This window comes from Ambystoma mexicanum, chromosome 13 (genome assembly GCF_040938575.1).
Source record: "Ambystoma mexicanum isolate Mex_15411 chromosome 13, UKY_AmexF1_1, whole genome shotgun sequence".
Taxonomy (NCBI): Eukaryota; Metazoa; Chordata; class Amphibia; order Caudata; family Ambystomatidae; genus Ambystoma; species Ambystoma mexicanum.
Genome location: NC_090938.1, coordinates 179,750,930 through 179,765,405, shown reverse-complemented (window position 1 = coordinate 179,765,405; position 14,476 = coordinate 179,750,930). Strand labels below are relative to the sequence as shown.

At 48.5% G+C, this 14,476-nt stretch overlaps 1 protein-coding gene across 2 annotated transcripts in view; it reads right to left on the bottom strand.

The window, feature by feature from the left end:
• The window catches only part of SHISA4 (shisa family member 4), a 538,517-nt gene that overhangs the window by 339,294 nt on the left and 184,747 nt on the right, over window positions 1-14,476 (bottom strand). The gene's annotated exons all lie outside the window — the stretch shown is intronic.

Below are 14,476 nucleotides of genomic sequence, written 5' to 3'. Positions count from 1 at the left end.
TGGAGCCCCTTTCATCAGATTGCCTTCGACGGCCCACCACAGAAGATCCTGGGCGACCGAGGGCGGCACCTGAACGAGATCCGACATCCTGCCGGAGGACTGTGACCACTGCATCTTGAGAGCCCACTGCAGAGATCTCATCTTCAGCCTGGCCTCTGGCACCAGGAGAATGCAGGATGCCATGAGGCCGAGCAACCTCAAGAACTCGAACGCCGGGAGACTCTGGGCATGTTGAAACTTGTGCACCATCTGCAGAATGTGAGTAGCCCTCACCTGGGGAGGAAAACACAGCCCCAGGGATGTGCTGAGCACTGCTCCGATGTACTGGAGGCGCTGGGTAGGTGTCAAATGGGACTTCTTTAAGTTGAGGGAGAAGCCCAGCCTGTGAAGGGAGTGGCAGGTGACTGACAGATGATCCAGGGCTTGCTCGGGAGAGCGCGCCCTGATCAACCAATCGTCCAGGTAGGGGTAGACGTGAATCCCCCGTTTCCTGATATACGCTCCCACCATCACCATGAGCTTGGTGAAGACCCTCAGGCAGAGGTCAATCTCAATGGTAGGACCCAAAACTGAAAGTGCGAGTCGGCAACCGCAAACCTCAGGTACTTCTTGTGCTTGGGATGAATCGGCACATGAAAGTAAGCGTCCTTGAGGTCGAGAGACACCAACCAGTCCTGAAGTTGAAGGGTCTGGAGGACTTGAGAGAGAGTAACCATCTTGAACTTGTCCATCCTGAGGACCTTGTTCAAACCACAGAAGTCCATTATGGGTCTCAATCCCCCGTCTTTTTTCGAAATCAAAAAATATGGGGAATAGCATCCCTTGTTCCTCTCCGCTACAGGCACTAGTTCTATGGCGCCTTTCTCCAGAAGGGATTTGATTTCCTGCGCAAGGAGAAGATCCGGACTCTTCAAAGAGAGATTCCCTGGTGGATTGTCGTGAGGCCTCTGCCGGAAAGGAAGACAGTAGCCCTGGGTTATGATCTCCAGAACCCACACATCTGAAGTAATGGCACGCCATTCTACAAGATGCTGAGCCAGCCTTCCCCCAACCGGCGAACCATGGGACATGGCCTCATGACCGAGCTGATGCGGCTGCGGCAGTGCCTGAGGGCAAAGAGGCAACTGCCCGAGCGACCTTGGCACCTCGAGTACCCTGTTTTCCACCTCTGGTACTCCTATGTTGGCCCCTTTGACTTGCAGCTCCCCTCGATCTACCAAAGGTAGAGTAGTATCGAAAGGAACCTCCCCTCCATGGCTGTCCCCTAGGACGAAAAAGGTGGAGGTTGGCGAACTGCAGCGCTCAAGGACTTTGCTGCAGCTTTGAGGTCTGCAACCTCTCAAGGGTTTCGTCAGCCTTGCTGCCAAAAAGATGTTCACCATCAAAGGGCATGTTGGGAAGTCGGGCTTGCACATCAGGAGCAAACCCCGACTTCCGCACCCACGCAAATCTGCGCATCACGGTGCTCGCCGCCATGGACCGGCTGACACAGTCTGCCTCGTCCAGACCCGATTGAACGGATTCACACATGGCATCCTTGCCATTCTGTACAAGGGCAAGGAAGCCATCCCGTTCCTCCCCTTCGGGAATATGTTCAGCCGCCAACGAAACACAATTCCACAGAGTGTGAGTGAAACGTGCTAAGGCACACACAGAGTTGGCTGCTATCAAAGCCATGCCCCCTGAAGAAAAGACTTTCTTCGCCCAACCGTCAGAACGTTTGTCGTCCCTATCAGGAGGGATGGTAGGGTACGATGCCTGCTTTGCTGGGGCTGTAGCCGCCTGCACCACCAAACTCTCTGGAGTAGGGTGCATGGACAAGTAGCCGGGGTCGCCACTGGCTGGGCGGTACTTTTTCGGCAACGACTTATCCACTGCCCGGAGACTCTCCGGAGCAGTCCAAGCCGCCGCCACCCTCATTTGCAAGGCCATATGGAATGGCAGTACCGGGTCAGTTGGTGGACCTTGGTCCAAGGTATCTGTCAGATCATACTGGAGAAAATCCACTGGTGGCGCAGACCACCCCAAGTACCTTGTCACCCTTGACATGTGCCACCGGTAAGAAGACTCGGCGTGCGTGCCAGGCTCAGGCCTACAGAACTCAACCTCCGGAGAGGTGTCCAGACCACTGGCGTCGTGCAAAGACTGACGCAGGTCTTCCATCTGGCTATGACCAGACAATAGGTCGTCAGGAACCTCATCAGGAACCAAACCTTCCTCAGACCCTTCTCCACCTCAGAAATATAATCCAGAGGCTGGAACAAATCCCTGGAGGAGGGCTCAGAAAAAAGCTCAAATACAGGCCATACTGACTTCTTCAGGGCCTTCCTCTGGGTTTCCACCGATGCACGAAGTACCTCCAGCAAAGCCTCCTCAAAAGGAGTCAAAGGCGTTGACGGAATCGGCGTCGAACGTGGCACCGACGACTTCAACATAGGCCTCGAGGGCGGTGCCCTGTGCGTGTCCTTCGACGGCCTCAGCGCCGATGACATCCTCGGAGGCGGAGCCTCGAGAGAGTCCCTCGACTGACATGGCAAAGATGGCGTCAATGTGTTCTTAGAAGACCTCACAGGTTCCGCCGGTCTCGGGGGCGTCGACCGGGACTTGGAGCGGGCATGGCTAGAGCAATCCACCTTGTCCGATCGGGACCTCGACGGCTCCCGATGATCGCGCCGACCGCCGAGCCCGAAGGTGTGCGAGTGGCGGCCCTAGCACGTTCCATGCCAGCTTCCTTCGAAGGCGCCGATGGAACAGAGCCCTGCGATTGGAAAATCGCGATCCTCTCCGTACGAAATGCATCCCATTCCGCAGGAGAGGAAAGCTTGTTGGGACAAGCAACCCGCTGTCTGGCGGAGTCCTCGGACGAGAAAGGCGACCGGTGACGGCGCTTCCCTGAGTACCTCGAAGGGGCAGAGGAATGGCGGGAACCACTCCGGGACCGAGACCCCCTGGACTTATGCCGACGTCTCGGAGAGTCGCCCCTCGAATCGTCGGTCGAAAGCCCAGCGGATTCCGACTTTTGGGGTTTGGAAACCCTACCTACAGAAAGCTTCTTCTTCCGCTCCCGTAAGGCATTCGACGTTAACGACTGGCAATCGTCACAGTCACCGGTGGCGTGGTCCTCTCCGAGGCACCAGAGGCAGACGTCGTGTGGGTCCGTAAGTGACATCTTGGAACCGCAGTCCCGACACTTCTTGAATCCCGACCGCGGGGTAGAAGAGGAAGACATGATATCTTCAAAAAACACCAAGTTCGAAGAACCGAAAGAATCAGAAGAACCGAGGAGTGCCGAGATCTCCGAAGTGAACACGTTTGCGGAAAAAACGGAACTGATGCTACGGGCGTCATGTGTCCTACTTATAATATCCGGTGACGTCTGCTCGACGGAGGGCCTCGAGGACAGCGTATCGACATCATCAACGCAGTATGCAGATCCCGAAAATGTTACGAAGCAGCACAGCTGTGGTGATTACCTGTCATAAATGTGGAATACGTCGGGAGGAACCAATCGCCTCGAAATGCCAGTTTCACCAGGCGAGCGTGGAAATCTTGGGTTATGTGATCAGCAGCACGGGAGTTCGGAAGGATACTGCAAAGCTACGAGCTATACAGGAATGGAAACAGCCTAACGACCTAAAGGCACTGCAGCGGTTCCTGGGCTTTGCTAATTTCTAACGGCGGGTCATTCCCCATTTTTCCTACTTGACTGCTATGCTGTCTCGTCTGACCAGTGACAAATACCTTTCTTCTGGGATTCCCAGGCTGAAGTTGCTTTTCAGGAACTGAAGAAAGCTTTTATGACTGCATCCATACTGAAACATCCTGATGACGAGAAACCCTTTCTAGTTGAAACTGATGCGCCCGACTATGCTATTGGTGCAGTCCTGTTACAGCAAGATCCAGTCACGGAGATGGAACATCCTGTGGCGTATTACTCTCGGAACATCCTGTGGCGTATTATTCTCAGAAGCTATAACCCAGCGAAAGAAACTACGCAGTAATCGAAAAGGAACTCCTGGCCATAAAAGCAGCCTTCGAGGAGTGGCGGCATCCCTTGCTGGGTGGTAGATATCCGGTATAAGTACGCACCGACCACCGTAACCTCCAGTTCTTAAGTTCCTTGCAATGTAGAACATCTCGGCATGCGCGATGGGCCTTTTTCTTCTCTCAGTTTGATTTCCTGGTGACTTGCATACCTTGTTCACAGAACTTAAAGGCTGATGCTCTGTCACGTTCCTTGGGGAAAGACATCGAGAGAGCCAACATCAAGGAACCATTAATTGCTCCAAAGCATTTTCTGTCTATGTTGACCCCTCATCTCCAGCAACTCTTGGATGGTACACGGACAGATCCAGCCAGGTTTCGACTGCTACAACAACCAGAGGCCTGTGAACGCAATGGGTTGTTGTTCTTCAAGGATCGCTTGCATGTACCCACTTCTAGTCTACGGAGGACTGTTCTACAGAACTGCCACGATTCTGTTGTCAGTGGTCATCGCGGGGTCAAAGCCACTCAGGAGTTGATTGCCCGGCAGTTCTGGTGGCCAGGATCGGCCACACTACAACTTAGAGAGACTGGAGGTACTTATTTACCGACCATTTATAAACAACCCTCCATTAGACTTTAGTTTGAGCAAAAAACATTATGTTTAAAGGGTCACTTGCTTCCCCACTATCCCTTCTTGGTTGTACCTCTTATATATGCTTTCTGAACATTATATTATCATATATCACACCAGTTTGTATCAAAAATATTCATTTTATTATTCTTTCTTTGAACACATTATGTAAAAAACACTAACAATTTTTCTTTTTTTTCTTTTTTTATATGCAATTGTCAGATAGCTCCATACAATTTATTGACAAAACAAATATAACAATGATTTTCAATTTCGCTATGCGCATCAAATAGTCTGTAGTCATACAATCTTTCACAATTTGCTTCAAGATAAAAATGTCATCAAGATCTGTAGTTCGCTCTCCTCTCTCATAGAGAAGTGCATCCCAGTCCATAAAATATTTCACTCTATGTTCATATCAACCATGCTTACTCTCATACTGCATTCAAACCATACCCGACATGTTTCATTCCTTACACACTTTCATACCATTAACAAGGAAATTCTTCATGGGTTAAAACTTCATTATACCACAATTCAATAAGATGTGCAAATCTGTTTGTCTTCTTTTCATTCTAAGGATCCACTATTGATGAGGTTTCATTAGTATTTTACTGAGGTCCAACCTTGAAACGGATAACTTTGTTTGTTTTACTGTCTATCTTCTAGGTTTATCGCTTATTGTCGATACATCTGGTAGTGCTGTTGTGTCTATCTTGATAGCGGACTGCCGGGTACCGTCTAGAGCGCACCTCCGTGCTCTTCCACCAATTGTGTAGAAGGTCTTTGTTTGCTTCACAACGAAGTAATCTAATAGCAGCTTCTAATCTCGAGTCGTCTGGTACTCTGCCGGTACTGTATCATCCGATACTTCTATTTCGGTCCTCTGTTCAGTTTCTATTTACCTACAGTTGGGGGGACACAGAGAGCACTTTGTCTTTTCTTTTCGGCCACTAGTACTTCCAGGTGCCTCGATTTTGCTTTCCCAAGCTGTGTCTCATTTAATGCCACGGCACGTCTCGCACCACCTCCCGCAGTTTGTGGTTGCCAGGATGGGCCAGCCAGGTTAAACAGTATGTGGACTCCTGCCCTGTTTGTGCCCAGATGAAGATTCCACATAAGAAACCCCTAGGCCTACTGCAACCCACTCCTACGCCACCATACCCGTGGCATACCATTGCCACAGATTTCATCGTTGAACTACCTCCCTCGGGTGGGAACATGTGTATCATGGTAGTGGTAGACTGTTTCACCAAGCTGGCTCATTTCATACCTTTCCCGAAGCTACCAATGGCCTCCCAGATGGCATGTTTTTTGCATGAAGTATATCGTCTTCATTGCCTTCCTGAGAAGATCCTGTCGGACCGTGGTTCTCAGTTTATTTCTTCTTTTTGGGACCAATTGTGTCGTCATTTGGACATTCAACGGGCTCGGAGTTCTGGATATCATCCCCAGACCAATGGGCAAATGGAGTGTACCAATCAAACTCTAGAACAGTACCTGTGATGTTATGCCAATGCCACACAAGACAACTCGTTGGAATGGTTAGACACGGCCGAGGTGGCGTACAACAACGCAGTCCACTCTGCTGCTGGACTCAGTCCCTTTGTTTGTTCCGTTGGACTGCACGCCAAACTACTGCTTGTTCGTCCTGTACCACCTAGCACCGTTCCGACCGCTGATGCAATGGTGACCATCATCCGTGAGCAACATCGTCTGGCGGCAGTACCTTAGCAGAGGCACAAACACGTATGAAGGCTCAGGCCGACAAATGGCGGACCCCCGAGCCAGAAATTTGGGTTGGTGATATGGTGTGGCTATCTTCAAAGAATCTGCCGGTGCGCAATTTGCCCGTAAAGTTGGCTCCCTGTTACTTTGGCCCCTTTCGTGTCATTAGACACGTGTCACTGGTGGCCTTTCGTTTGCAATTGCCCCGCTCCTGGCAAATACATCCACATCTCCCTCTTGAAGCCCTGTGTGCCCGATGTTCTTAGTCGCACCTTTTCTCGTCCTGCCCCAGTCACGGTCCGAGGGGTCCCGGAGTTTGAGGTGCAGGAGATTTGCGACTCACAGATTAGGCGTGGGGTGCTTCAGTTTCTGGTCAGCTGGAAAGGCTATCCAGCCTGTGACCGCACCTGGGAGCCTTGCTCCTTTGTGCATGCCCCGCGCTTAGTTCAGGACTTTTTTCTCCGCTATCCCTGGAAGCCTGGTGCCCCGGGGTTGCCCGGGAGGCAGTATGGTGTCACGCCACTTACCTGCTCTAGGGTCGAGGTCCTCTGGTCTGGCGGTCTCCTTCCCGGAGTCTCTATCCACGCTGGCGTCCTCGCCAGTGTCCCCCGGTTCGGGCAGCCGACTCCCTGGGCGCCGCCATTGTTGGTGTCCTGCGCATGCGCAATCGTCGGCGTTCAACACATGCGCAGTGACAGGGGCTTGCAATTCAAGCCTCGTTTTGGCCCCCAGGCTATATTAGGGCTCCAGAGGCTAGGATCCAACGCGTCTGAACGCGGTTGGTTTCCTGGCCGTGTTTTCGCTCCTGGGGGCCCTGCCTTGCCTGTGCTCCCTGTGCTACAGCTACCCATTTCCTGAAATCCTTGGCTGGGTCTCCTTGTTATACCTGCACCTGCCTGTCCTCTCCCAGTGTCAATCATGCTTAGCTACCTACACCTGCCTGAGCTCTTCCTGGGTCTACCCTGCCTAGTTACCTACACCTGCCTGGGTCTCCCTGTTTTTCCCTGCCTGAAATCTTCCTGGGGTTATATCTGTCCCTCTTCGGGTTTACTGGGAATCTGGTCCTGGGGTGGCTTGGGTTCTGCTCCCCTCTTTAGCCCTTCCTTGCCCTGGTGGGTCCGCCTTACCTTTTCCTTCCTCACCTACCACCCGTCTTGGGCCCTGCCGGTATCTGTACCTTGGACATCATCTTCTTCAAAATACTTTTGAAGATCCAATCATCCTATTCTGCAGTGGACTGCACCTGGCCTTCTCTGTCAGCGTTTACACTGTCCTGACGTCACGATAATCAGAGAAGCGCTGTTCCGTGGCGTTGGGACCTGGTTCAGCCCTGTCCTGTCGGATATTGCCAGGAGGGTGTTGGATCGGTACCCCGCATCACTTATTCAGCTTGCGAAGATCCATCGACAGACTGGCAGCCTCACCTTCTCGTTCCCCGTGAAGAAAAGGTAACCAGCGGTCTCGTGACACTCTGTATAACACCAGGTCTCCTGCAACATGTGGAGGATATCCCGTGGCTCTCTACCATATAATAATTCAAGCTGAGAAAACCTTGTTGAGGATTGTGGTGTTTTCCAGACGGCAAAAAGGGTCCAAGGTAGCATGATGTTCCAATTTTTGCTGTCTGCCTCAGCAAATTGTTTTAGAACGTGTTTCAGGGTTTTGTTGGGCCGTTCCATTAACCAGTCAGTTTGCAGGTGATAAAATTAAGTCCTGAGAGTTTTAATCTGCAGGATTTCCTTCACTTCTGCCATCAACTGAATCATGAAAGTAGTCCCTGGTCAGTTAGGATCTCCTTCGGGAACTCAACCTGTGAGAAGAATGGAATCAAACACTTAAACATTTTCTGGGTTGTATTATTGCGTAATGGAATGCTTCGGGGTACCTAGCTGCATAGTCCACAATTACCAATATATAGAGGTTTCCTAACCTAGATGGCTCAAGGGGTCCAACTATGTCCATACCTATGCGGGAAAAGGGTACATCAATAATAAGTAAGGGCTATAATGGGGCTGCAGGTGCATTTGAACAAATGAGTATAACATTTTCACATCAGCGTAAATTCTGGGCCAATAGAAACTGCTTAATATGTGTGCCCATGTTTTGTCTGTTCCCAAGTGACCACCGGTAAAATGGGAGTGAGTAATGGCTAAATGGGATCGAGCAATTTCTAATCCCATTCTTTCGTGATGTTTGGGTCCCATTAACTGAGACTTGGGAGTACCGTTGGTACTAAGATCACCTCTATATAGTAGCCCAGACTTGAGGAAGAAGAATGGTCCCCCTTTATGCCTGCCCTCCTCTTCATATAACACATGAAGGAAAGCTTCAGTTAGCATTGGCTCAATCCTTTGGACAAACGCCAAGTCTGGAATAATCTAATTTTCCTCCCCAAGGACCTTTGATTGTAATGCCTCAGATGTAGTTTGGGAATCCTTATCTGGCCCGCCAAAGCCTTTGCAACCCTTCTCAGTTATATCAGCTTTCGTAATCTCCTTGTGTCTGGGAAATACAGCACTCTCCAGAATTCCATGGGCTATTCTTTCCCCTGTCATTACTTGATAAGACTCTTTCCTACTGTTCTGAATTAGGAGCTTTATGTCACCTCTATAGTCAGGGTCTATGATGCCTGCTAAGACCCCTAACCCATATCGTCTGCCTAAACCTGACTTAGAGATGAGCCTGATGTACATGCCTGAAGGAGGGGTCAGGACTAAGTCAGTGGGTATCAGCACTCTGTCCCTAGGTTGTTTTACCTCTCCCCTACTACTACATAAATAAAATCCAATAGAATGTCCTATAGCTATTGTTGGATTGGAAGCTCTGTTGATAAGTTTTTCAGACATGCAGGTTCCCCAGTTTGTATCAACTCAGAGCCTGATCCCACTTCTGACACCACATATGACGGGTCAGGAATGAAACCCGGACACAGGTGATTCATGATTTTGGCCCTAAACCTTCATTAAACGAAAATGAGTGTGTAAAATGTCTCTCTGTCCCTGCTCTAGAAGTATATTACCTACCTAAAACAAAACTAATGAGTCAGTCCTTTGTCAAGATGTCCAAAATAAACTCTTCTGTGTCCTAAGTGCTATTTTGACCCTCACATTCTAAAAATCAACTATAAGGTGAAAATGGAAATGTCTCTGACCTTGGAAGGTGTACACATTCAAAAAGGAAAATGCTTAACTCCAACTCAAAGGTTCTAGGAGGATAAAGTTCACAATTATAGAGGGTGGTCCCCATCCCCTGGATTTCTGTTCACTCTGCTTCACATTCGTTTCCTTTAGATCAAATATATTTAATATACAAAGTAGAATGGCTGACAGTCCGATTCTGGATAGACTACCTAGTTTACACTCCTGCCAGGTTTCTTCTTACTCCTTGATATCTCTCCATCACACTCTTTAGTTCCTTCCTGTTGTATCCCTCTCAGAACTTTCTCATGCAGTATATTTTGTAAATTGTCCAATTTGGTTTTACCCAGTATACTCTCCTGCCCGGGATTCTTTCGTATGCAAACACTTTTTTTCATCATATACACACACTTATGAATTGCAATGCCTGGTATACTCTCCTGCCAGGGCTTTTTCATATGCGTATTGGGCACACTTGCAAATGTGCAAGTGCCTATATTTATTCAGCTCTCTTTCTTTAAACAACATGCCACTTTTTGTTCTTTCTCATCTGCTTCATTTACTTCTGTTTGCTTTCTGTCCTCTTGCTGAAAATGCCCCTGTGTTACCTCTTCCCTCAGGTGGACTCACTTGTATGCTGTATCAGGAATGGCTTCTCCCGTGGTGAACCTGCAGCAGTTCGCTGGCATCCTGCTTCCTTCCTTCAGGCTTGCCACCTCTGCTTCATGGTTCCTGTCCTTCTCGTTGCTCTCACGTGCCTTTTCTGCGCTGCCCTGGGCTCCAACAACGCAGAGGCTACTCTTAGGGACAGCGGCACGCCAGGAAGCTGTCCTCCATCCTTCGGCATTCCAGCGGTGTACCAATCTCGGCAGTCTGCCTCCCTCGGTTTCTCCCATCAGCGGTTGGCTCCCCTGTCCTCGCATTCACCCAGCAGTCCCTTGGTCCGCACTGAGGACTCAACCTCTCCTGCCAGCTCCCTTCTGTTAGCTAGCATTTCTATTTAAATGTCCTGGCGTTCAATATATGCGCACAACAACTAGAGTGTAGCTTACATTCTAGGCCTTCACTGATCTTCATAACTCGGTTCAGCTTCCTCGTGACAGTACTTCTATCCTTAAAAGACGGGAAGTCAGTTTGTGATAACTTGTAAGCAGAGTCAGGGAAGGTTTTCTCAGCAGTTTTAAATGTCCAGTTTGATGACTTGTGTGCAGAGCTTGAATAGGTATTTTCAGTAGTTTTAAAACAGAAATGAGGAGAGCTATACCAGTATTCCATAAAGGCATGGGAAATGAAAGAATATTCTCAAAAGGAAAAATGGGATACTGTGTCTTGTCCAATAAGGTCAGGACATTCCCCTGTGGGGTTACCCCCGCCAACCCTATGGGTTCCTCCCTCATATAGCCACCCACAGGGTCGGGATCAGGTAGCAGCTGCTGTCCCCTGGCCAGATGGGAGAAGCTGGCACTGGGAAAGGAGTGATGACACCATCGGATTCATCACAGAATACATCAGTCCGACATAGGAGTTCCAAGGGAGTCCAGGTTCAAGGTCAGGCTCACACCGAAGTGATGGAGAGACGCAAGAGGGAGAGAGCAGTCCCCCGAAGAATAATAGTGGGTGCCGTGCACAGACATGACACGAAGCGTGGGAGAGAGAACATGCAGCCTGAGAGAAGCCACAGTCTGCAGAGCCGCTGCATATTGTACTGGACAACCGAACGCTACCAGAGCCTCCAGGAGGGATACAGCTGCCCAGGAACGACTGGTACCGGCACCAAGGAAGCAAACAGGCAAGCGGGTTGCTCGGGAGCTATTAGAGTTCTGAGGAAGTGGAGGGGTGAGTGCAGGAACTGGTGAGAAAGGGTCTCGGACCCTGAATCAGACGAGAGACAATTGTATACTTGGCAGGAGAGTGAACCAAACAGATACAAAGCAACTGTGCGGGTCTGGCACCCGCGCCCAAAAGCAAGAGGGTCTGGGACCTTGATAAAAGAGATGGTCTAGGACCCTGAGGCAAATGAGAGAGAGTTGTTTGCTTGGCAGGAGGGTGAACCAAGTGGATACGTTACATTGCGGGTCTGTGACCCGCACCCATATTTGAAACCAAAGTTTAAAGCAAAGAGGGTCAGGAACCTTGAGAGAAGAAAAGAGATTATACAAGAGAAAACACTTGCTTGGCAAGCGAGCAAACCAAGCCATGTATTGCAAGTCTGGGACACGCACCCACATGACAGGTTAAGAATAAGAGGATCAAGAATGCTAGTACTGATAAAAAGGAATCCTAAACTTGGTAGGGGAACGTGACAAGCTGATAGGATATGAGAACTGTGAAGCTAATAAACAGTTCCTCTTGAATTGTACAGTGACTTAAGATAATAAGAAGTAGTCTAGAGGAAAGTAGAACAACTCTAGCATTGGATTAAGAAGCAGAGAAGGGGAAAGGAACACAAACTTGGTATTGGGATCCGATGCTTGGTAGCAGAGCATACCAAAGTGGTAGGATACAAGAAATGAGAAAACAAGCAACAGCTCCTCTGGAGTTAGCCAATAACTTAAGATAAAAAGAAGTATAGGGTTAAGGAGCACAACATTAGCATTCAGAATTTTGCATTCTGGAACATTATTTTGCATCACTCTATATAACAATTGTAACTGGGAACTTTTCTGTTTCAATGAACACTTTTTAATTTTGGAAAAGACCATTTTCTATTATTAGTGTTAGGGTGAGTAGTAGGTTTTAGGACATGACAGTTACAGACATTTTAGTTTAAGACTTCCTGACAATTTCATTAGTTTCCTTTTGGGTTACGAAACCCCTCTTAACCTTAGGGATAGAGGTAGTTTTCCAACCCTCATATTAATAATAAAAGTCTATATCCAAAATGATACGAACATTGTGCCCGAGCCTAACTTCTGCACCCTTAAAGGGTGTAAGGGCTAAAAGCCAATGGATAATGTTGGCCTGTTGGTGCAGAATCATTTGCTCATTGAGCCAACAGTAGAAGGCACAAATCTCCTTGCCAGTAAGAAATGCCTGGATAGTAGTAAGTGAAATCACAAGCAAGCAAGCTCCCACTTATCTGTTTCAATCAGGGGATCGCCTGGGAATGCATCTGGGCCATGGTTCATGTTTCTGCTCATGTTCTGCAGAAAAACGATCAGAGATACCTGGGCTTGGCAGCATTATGTAGCGTAGCTGTCGCCCAGACTGCCATATGAATAGTAGTACCCAATTATACTGTTTCCACAAAACGAGGAAACCAGGACCTGAACAACTCCCACCCTAGCTCTAGCGGTCCTGACAGTAGGTTTGTGCTTTAGACATTTCATGCATACATACAAGGAGGAAGAGAGGAGAAGGCTCAGGAGAGAGAACAAGAACAATCCAGAGAGGGAGAGGAAGGATAAGAGGAAAATCAGGGGTGGAAGATGACAAGAGCAGAGGGTGGTAGATGGTCGAGGAGGGTAGAAGTGAAGACAAAGGATGCAAGGAGGTGTCCAGGACAGGGTTAAGCTAAAGTGGTGCTTGAAACCTAAGTGCTTGGTGAGACTCTCTGCAATCAGACAAGAAGGGGTTAAACCAGATAACCCCAGGGCTCACCACAATCTTTACCATGAACGTTAAGAGTCTGACACATGGCCCACTTCTACATGGCCGAGGGAACAAGGATTGGATGGAGGTGCAATTTCTGCTTCACGAGGAATTGACACAAAAGCCAATCAACCAACTTCAATAGCCAAGAAAGAAGTGCTGAGACATTTTAACCCAAAAGACAGAATTACTATTTAATCACCAGGTGGCCAAATCTAAGAATGAGGTAAAGACTGAAGAATACGGTCCCATTTAGAAAGCTTGAGTGGTTTATATTTTTTGATTCCCACTATGTGACTTCGGTGACTAGAGTTCAATCGAGAACCTTGAACACAGCGTTCGAAATTGAGGGGAACGAGGGTGTGTGGGGGGGTTTAACTCTTGCTTATATTCTAGAAGAGCCTGGTTAGCCTGACACCAACAGCGATACCAGGAGCCACTTTTGGCTCCCAAGGCCAACTGATGTTAAACAAACACACGTATCTCTGTGCATTTGGGACAATCTATAAATAAGCTTTTGGACACATCTATATGCCATTTAAAGCCTAAGAAGTCATAAATCTATATTTATGAAAGTGAGAATGTGTGGGTGGCTGGGTTTGTAGAAAAGTGTTGTTCCTTAAACAATTCCACACCGTTTCACCAATCTGTACAACATTTTTTATACTTACTGGTTAGGACCATCCAGACAATACTGGCTGCATGACATTTGGACAACCCAAACCTTTCCCCAGATTTCAGCACCTTTCCACTTGAGACAGTTGCCTGAAATTGGCAAAACATCAATGTGGTCGTAGAAGGACCAGTCTCCACACGAGGAGAAAAACTTGTGGTCCCAACCACGTTTCAAGGCCCTAGGATGCACGGTTTCCGAGATATTTGTACCCCAATGCACCGCAATGAACAGCACCACGCCAGGGAGAGGAGACAGATGGGGAGAGAGAGCACAGAAGGTCCCAGTGTGCAGCAGCACACAAACTCTTGAATCCCCCCCAACGTCTACTCTGGGGTATGTCAGCCAGCCACACATTCTCAGTGCAGTTTACTTCAGGGTGCAAAGCACATCACACAATAAGCGAATCAGAAACAGTAACCTACAGGGTCATTGATTTTCAATAATTGATGAGTGCTGTCATGTTTGTCTGCAGAACTCTTTCGGGAATGGGTACTTTTGCCAGTAATGGATAAAATATGCTTCCAATTTATGTGTAAATTAGATTTGCGGAACACTCTGTACTAGTTCCTCGTTCCGCAGTGGTAGCTCCTGGTCAATGGTTAATACTGGATACCCAAGAGCTTCTTTTAGCTCCTGCTTATCTAATCTGAATTTCGAGCCCTGTGAACCTAAGATCTTGGCTTCAACTATTCTGTTTATCCCCAGCTATGACAGTGAGCAGACAAG